Below are 8427 nucleotides of genomic sequence, written 5' to 3'. Positions count from 1 at the left end.
CCTCCCAAAGTGCTGGGATTACAGGCGTGAGCCACCATGCCCAGCCTCTACTGCTAATTCTTCATTCTTCAGTGTCACCAGGTGAGGCATGCCGCATGCCTCCACACCTCCCACAGGGACTTTTGGACTCTCTTGCAAATGTCGCCATTTGCAAGCGACAAACACTTTGTGGATCAAACACACGCACAGCATGAACCGCTGGTGGTGTCCGCGGTGTCCTGACTTCTTGCTTTATCAGTGATTTTCTGAGAGTGGCTCCCACTGAGGAAAGCACCCAAACTTCTCTGCATGCTTCTCAGACACAGGTCAGTAGAGATGGTTGGGCCTTGAATGAAGACAAAATCCAGAGTTCTGTGACCCAAGTCACTTTCCTGGGGGACAGCTGGGCAACTACTGAAGATGAAGCACCAGGCCGGGCACACCTGTCATCCCAGCACTGTGGGAGGCCAAGGCGGGTGGATCACCTGAGGGCAGGAGTTTGAGACCAGCCTGACCAACATGGTGAAATCCTGTCTCTACTAAAAATACAAAAAAATTAGTCAAGCGTGGTGGTGCGCACCTGTAGTCCCAGCTACTTGGGAGGCTGAGGCAGGAATCACTTGAATCCAGCAGCTGGAGGTTGTAGTGAGCCAAGATTGCACAATTGCACTCCAGCCTGGGCGACAAGAGCAGGACTCCATCTCAAAAAGTAAATAAATAAACAAATAAATAAATAAAATAAGGAAAAATAAAGCAAACTATGTAAAAAGAAAACAAGTGCACATGGAATTTGGACGATGGTTGCCTTGGGTGGGACAGCAGAGAATGGGATGGTCAGGGTAGGATGGGAGGCATAGTATGTTGCTTGGGTTATTGTTAAAGTCCTAGCTTTTATTTTGTGGTGGTGGGTTTGAAGCTGCTCACATTATTAAAAATAACCAACTAAATATTTAATTATTCTTGGCTTTTAATTTTTTACAGAAATGGAGTCTCACTATGTCACCCAGGCTGGCTTTAAATTCCTCAAGGGCTTAAGCAATCCTTTCCCTTCAGCCTCTCAAGTAGCTGGGATTACAGGCATGTGCCACTACGCCCAACCAAAATGTTCAAATATAGGCCAGACTCAGTGGCCCATGCCTGTAATCCCAACACTTTGGTAGGCCGAGGCGGGTGGATCACCTGAGGTCAGGAGTTCGAGACCAGCCTGGTCTCGAAACCCCGTCTCTACTAAATATAAAAATTAGCCAGGCATGGTGGTAGGTGCCTGTAATCCCAGCTACTCAGGAGGCTGAGGCAGAATGGCTTGAACCAGTGAGGCAGAGGTTGCAGTGAGCCAAGATCGCACCAGTGCACTCCAGCTGGGCAACAAGAGCAAGACTCTCAAAAAAAAAAAAAAAAAGTTTAAATATAATAATTTATAGATCAAAACAGGAACCATAATCGAAATTAGAAAGTATTCAAAACTAAGCTATAAGTAAAATACTAGATACTCCATACACATTAGAATGGCTACTGTGAAAACAAAAAACAGAAAACAGCAAGTGTCAGCAAGGATGGGGAGGAACCGGAACCCTCGGATGGGGAGGAACCAGGACCCTCGGATGGGGAGGAACCGGGACCCTCGGATGGGGAGGAACCGGGACCCTCGGATGGGGAGGAACCGGGACCCTCGGATGGGGAGGAACTGGGACCCTCGGATGGGGAGGAACCGGGACCCTCGGATGGGGAGGAACTGGAACCCTCGGATGGGGAGGAACCGGGACCCTCGGATGGGGAGGAACTGGAACCCTCAGATGGGGAGTAACTGGAACCCTCGCGCGCTGTTGGTGGGAATGTAAAGCGGTGCAACTGTCATGGAAAACGGAATGGTGATTCCTGAAAAGATTAAAAATAGAATTACTATATGAGCCAGCAATTCCACTTCTGGATATATAACCACATGAACTGAAGGTAGGGTCTCAGAGAGATTTGTACACCCATGTTCACAGCAGCATTATTCCCAACAGCCAAAAGGTGGAGGCCACCCCAACATCCATCAGTGGATAAATGGATAAACAAAATGTGGTCTATATTCAGCCTTAAAAAGAAAGGAGGTTGGGCGCAGTGGCTCATGCCTGTAATCCCAGCACTTTGGGAAGCCAAGGCGGGTGGATTACCTGAATTCAGGAGTTCGAGATCAGCCTAGCCACAGGTGAGATACCCTGTCTCTACTAAAAATACAAAAATCGGCCAGGCGCAGTGGCTCATGCCTGTAATCCCAGCACTTTGGGAAGCTGAAGCCAGCGGATCATGAGGTCAGGAGTTTGAGACCAGCTTGGCCAACACAGTGAAACCCTGTCTCTACTAAAAATACAAAAAATTAGCCGGGCATGGTGGCGGGCGCCTGTAATCCCAGCTAATCAGCAGGCTGAGAAAGCAGAATCACTTGAACCCGGGAGGCAGAGTTTGCAGTGAGCTGAGATTGCACCACTGTACTCCAGCTTGGGCAACTAGAACAAAACTCCATCTCAAAAAAAAAAAAAAAGTAAAAACTGTATGCATGTGTGCATGTGTAGAGAAATAGAACATGGCAAAATGTTCAACTGGTGACCCTGCTGAAAGGCAAACAAGACTTACTTCACAATTCTTTCACCTTTTTCTTTAGGTCTGAAAATTCTCTAAAATAGTTTGGGGTGAAGGGGAGGTAAAGCTGAAAAGTAACCAAAAGGGTCAGAAAAAGAACTACAGGGGCCGGGCGCGGCGGCTACGCCTGTCATCCCAGCACTGTGGGAGGCCGAGGCGGGCAGCTCACCTGAGGTCGGAGTTCGAGACCAGCTGGCCAACATGGTGAAACCCTGTCTCTACTAAAAATACAAAAATGAGCCGGTGTGGTGGCAGATGCCTGTAATCCCAGCTACTTGGGAGGCTGAGGCAGGAGAATTCCTTGAACCTGGGAAGCAGGGGTTGCAGTGAGCTGAGATCACACCACTAAACTCCAGCCTGGGTGACAGAGCAAGACTCCGTCTCAGAAACAAAACAAAACAAAAGAAAGGAGAAAGAAAAAGAACTACAGGATAAACCCAGAGGGATTGGTTTGTTTCCCATTGGTTATGAGAGAAAAACAAAAACAAACAAAAAACAAAGGGAGTATAAATGGGAAATATGGTAAGAGCAGCAATTAATGAAATACCAATGACAAAGAATGACAACAAAAAGCTGGTGCTTAGAAAAGACTAATAATGACCTTCTGTCAAGATTGACCAGGTATAACAGAGAGAAAGCACAAATAAACAATATTACATATAAAAAGGGGGACATAACTTTGGATAAAGCCAAGATTACAAACATAAGGCAATCATACAAATAACTCTGTACCAGTAAATTTGAAGCCATAGCAAACATGAGAAAATATGGGGGCTGAGTGCGGTGGCTCATGCCTGTAATGCCAGCAATTTGGGAGGCTGAGGTGGACAGATCACCTGAGATCGGGAGTTTGAGACCAGCCTGGCCAACATGGTGAAACCCTGTCTCTACTAAATATACAAAAATGAGCCGGGCATGGTGGCGCACACCTGTAATCCCAGCTATTTGGGAGGCTGAGGCATGAGAATCACTTGAACTTGGGAGGCGGAGGTTGCAGTGAGCAGAGATGGTGCCACTGCACTCCAGCCTGGGCGACAGAGCAAGATCCTGTCTCAAAAATAAATAAATAAATAATATAAAAATTTTTTCCTTGAAAAGATGACTGAAGAACAGAACACCTGAGTAATCTATCACCACTGACAATTTAGTTTCAACCTACCTACCCACCCACCTAAAAAAAACACCAGGCATGGTTGGTTTTACAGCAAGCTTTACCAAAAATTTTAGAAATGCAAAATTCCAATCTTATACAAACTCTCGTAATGAAAATAAAGGGAAAACACTTTTCAACTTATTTTATGAAGCTGGTATAACCTTGATACAAAACAAAGGGTGGGGGCACTCCAGAAAAGGAAAAGCTTAAACCATTTCACCTATACACCTGGATGCCAAAATACCAGAGAACCAAATCCGGCGGTATAGTAACAAATCCATCATGATTATCTTCTTCCAGGAATGCAAGGATATTTTAACGTGAGAAATTTATAATCCACCACATTTACAGATTAGAGGAGGAAATCCATGTGGTGAGCTCAGATTGCCATCTGTGCTCCTTGGCACACACACAGGGGTGGCTGGGTGGCAAGGGAGGAAAGTGCACTGGGCCACACGGGGAAGCCGTGGTGGAAATGACCTGGCTGTAGAGGTTAGTCCTGAAGTGACAGAGGTGCAGGGTCTGAAGGGCCACAAAGTCTCAAGCATAACTGCAAGAGAAGCCAGTAAGTACTATTAGGCAGCCAGTCACAGGGACTGGCCATGACATCGGGACAAGGGGCTCTTAACGTCAGATCTCAGCTCACTCTGGGAGATCTAGTCATACATGGTTGGATCTCACCATTCCATTGGGAGAACAGTGGTGGAATTCAGCTTCACAGAATGACATAGGAAAGTATCGTGCAGAATACAAGGACCCTGCCTCCATCAGGACCCTTAGTTACAGCCCACAGAACTGAATGGCTGGTAAGAGATAGATGAAGAAGTGGAAACAAAAAGGTTTTAGGGGGAAAAGAAAGATGTTACTAGGTAGATCACAGTATCACTGAGAGAGCTAAAGAAAAACATAAGACCAAGCTTACAGATACAAGGCCAAAAAAAAAACACACAAAGTGGGCAACAAAGGACTATTTAGAGGAAAACGTATAGCCCTGAATATATTAGAAAACAAATTGAAATTAAACTAGCTAAGCACACATCTCAAGAATCCAAAATGAGCAAATAAACCCAAGAAACGAAGGAAAAGGCCAGTAAGGAAGACCTCTTGCAAAGCTAGCCAAATAAAATACAAAATATAAACATGTGTTTCTTGATTTCACCTGCCCTCACCCCTTGCCCCACTTTTTCTGGTAATAGAACCTCTCTATTCCATGGGAAACATGTAAGAATTACTTGTGGCTCATCCTGCCCCACCCCAGTCCTCCACACCCTCCTACCCCCAGCCCTGGCTGCAGTGACTGCTCCAGCACAGCAAGTGACCTGAGGAAGACCCACTGCTCTTCACTGAAATACAGGGATCCTCAAGTAGGAGCTCTGTGTATAAACTCAAGCTTCCTACAGAAAACATCTGTAGGAGGGAAAGACATTGATCAGCTGGGAGCAGAGATGACAGAGATAAATGAGAGAGCCTGAGGAATCGTGCTGCTGGCATTGGCTTACCCTGTCCGAAGCGTGCCACTCAGAGACCTCAGGTCAACGAGCCTTGTTTACTTCTAATTTAAGTTCAATTTTGTCATTTAGAAGAAAGTTCCATATAGGCCAGGCATGGTGCCTCACACCTGTAATCCCAGCACTTTGGGAGGCCAAGGGGGGCCAATCACCTGAGGTCAGGTGTTCAAGACCAGCCTGGTCAACATGGCGAAACCCCATCTCTACTAAAAATACAAAAATCAGCCGGGCGTGGTGGTGGGCGCCTGTAATCCCAGCTACTTGGGAGGCGGAGACAGGAGAATCACTTGAACCCGGAATGTGGAGGTTGCAGTGAACCGATACTACACCACTGCACTCCAGCCTGGACAACATGGCGAGACTCTGCCTCAAAAACAAAACAAAACAAACAAACAAAAAAAGAAAGTTCCAAATAATACAAATAATATGGAAGACCTTTTGCCCAAAAAGTTTAAATACATATGAAATATGATCCTAGAATGATAAGAATTATCAAAATTGACTCAAGGATAGAAAACTGTAAACAGAACACAACTGAATAAACTAAAAGGCAAAGATCAACCCCTGAAGAAAGTATCCAGCACAGACGTTTTTGTAAACAAGTTCTACAAAACGATGAAGAAACAAATGCCTGGTCTAGAAACAATTCAAGCCTGAAGAAAAAGACGTCTCCAAACCCATTTGCAAGGCTAGCATAAAGCTAATACCGAAATACAACAGGAAGGTCATTTTTTAAAACAAGGGAGGGGATTGGCCCAGGGACAGAGACAAACACTCCCAAGTAAATAAGTAATATACTGTAAAACTAATCAAGGTTTATATCAGAATGCAAGGTGCGTTCAACATTAGGAAACCTATTACTGTAACTCAGTACAATCACACAATAAAATCTTTTGATTTGCTCCATACACGTCAACATTCATCACTGTTAAACAAAAAGGAAGGGGAAAAAAAGAAAAAACCCAATAAGCTAGAACAGAAGAAAACATCTTCAGCCTAATGAAGATCATCTACTGGAAGCCCAGGGCAAGCGTCCTACCTCAGGATGCAACGTGAAAACCATTCCCACTGAGAAAGGGGCAATCAAGGGTGCCATCCAACATCACACTGGAGGTCCTGGCCTCTAAGATTCACAAAAAATAGACATGAGTGTAAAGGAGGAGATGAAATTGCCATTAGTGGGATACGATTTGGCTATCTAGAAAGCCACAAGATCAACTGAAGAACTAAGCATTCAACAAGGTGGGCAACACAAAGATGGACACACAGGTGGATGCCAGGGATGGGCAAAGGTGATTTCCACAGATCCTTCACTACCAGTAACTAAGACTTTCATAAAACTCCGAAGACTAAATCAAATTGGAAGTAAAAGCCCATTTGAAGACCACACCACCTTCCCAAAGAACATATCTCATTTCTGGATAGGAAGATGAAAAACTGCTAATTTTTCTACAATATTTATTTAAAAATAAAATAAAATAAAAAATAGGGCCCGGCACGGTGATTCACGCCTGTTATCCCAGCACTTTGGGAGGCCAAGGTGGGCGGATCACGAGGTCAGGAGATCGAGACCATCCTGGTTAACACAGTGAAACTCCATCTCTACTAAAAAAATACAAAAAATTAGCCAGGCGTGATGGTGGGCGCCTGTAGTCCCAGCTACTTGGGTGGCTGAAGCAGGAGAATGACATGAACCTGGGAGGCGGAGCTTGCAGTGAGCCGAGACTGTGCTACTGCACTCCAGCCTGGGTGACAGAGCGAGACTCGGTCTCAAAAAAAAAAAAAAAGGTATTTCCAGTGAGCAAAGAACAAACCATCCAAGAAATAGTATAGGGACAAGTGACTTTCCCTTTAGGAGAAGTTTGCTACCTCTCAGAAAAAACAACTTCAGATGAATTATAGATACACACACATACATATCTTTAACCCATATCGTCTATTTTTTGTATATACATCTATATATTTTATACATGTATATTCATACATACATATATACAGATGTATATATGTTTAAAGCCACACTATAAGAGGAAGTAAATGAGAAACAGATAAATGAAGTGATAGCTGGAAGACGTGGGAATCAGTACAGGTTTTCACGCCTGTTTCTGAAATGGGAGATTCAACAGCACGCTTGGCACTAACACATCATATCCAGTAGACAGGACGGCCAAAAACACAAAACAAAAAAACAAAAGAATCAAACATCCAAACCCAAACAGAACAAAACCCAACAACACATATACCCGACCAAAGTCTTTAAGAAAGCAAAAGAGGCCGGGCACAGTGGCTCACACCTGTAACTTCAGCACTCTAGGAGGCCAAGGTGGGTAGACCACTTGAGGTCAGGAGTTCGAGACCAGCCTGGCCAACATGGCAAAATCTTGTCTCTACTGAAAATACAAAAATTAGCCAGGCATGGCAGCACGCACCTGTAATCCCAGCAGTTTGGGAGGCTGAAGCAGGAGGCTCACTTAAGGTCAGGAGTTCGAGACCAGCCTGGGCAACATGGCAAAACACCATCTCTCCTAAAAATACAAAAAGTTAGCCAGGTGTGGTGGTGCATGCCTATAGTCCAAGCTACCTGGGAGGCTGAGGCAGGAGAATTACTTGAACCCGGTAGGTGAGGGTTACAGTGAACGGAGACTACACCACTGCACTCCAGCCTGAGCAACACAGGTAGAATCTGTCTCAAAAAAAGTAAGGTTTAAGTCCCAATGGCTTACAACAGGAAGGTATGTGAGCACATCTGCAGAGTTGGTAACGGGGAGGCAGGTGTTCCCTCTGATAGCTGCTGTTTCTTAATGAGGCATGGGTTGTGGTAACTACCACAAGAAGGGGGAATTGATAGATAAGACAGACGTTTTGAAATAGACATCCCAGAGTAGATCCACTGGGCAGTGCTTAGTGTCCATCTGAGGTTTGTAACGATAAACTTAAGGTACAACGGGTGGCCAGGCTGGGTGTTTTCTCACTTAATGACGGTGACTTGGGTTTGGGCAGAGGTGAATGACTGGGTTTACCCAGGGTTAGGGTTTTACTAGCTGAACAGAATGGAGGGAGACGGGGGTGTAGGGTGGACCATGGAACTGATGCTACGCAAGAGGGAAGTGAAGACAGAGGTTAATCATGAGAATGTCAGGGCTGGTTAGAAGGATGAAGGGTGAG

This window comes from Trachypithecus francoisi, unplaced genomic scaffold (genome assembly GCF_009764315.1).
Source record: "Trachypithecus francoisi isolate TF-2019V2 unplaced genomic scaffold, Tfra_2.0 Lachesis_group8, whole genome shotgun sequence".
In the NCBI taxonomy this organism is placed as follows: Eukaryota; Metazoa; Chordata; class Mammalia; order Primates; family Cercopithecidae; genus Trachypithecus; species Trachypithecus francoisi.
The sequence above is the reverse complement of the archived record's forward strand: the minus strand, read 5'-3'. Positions refer to the sequence as shown.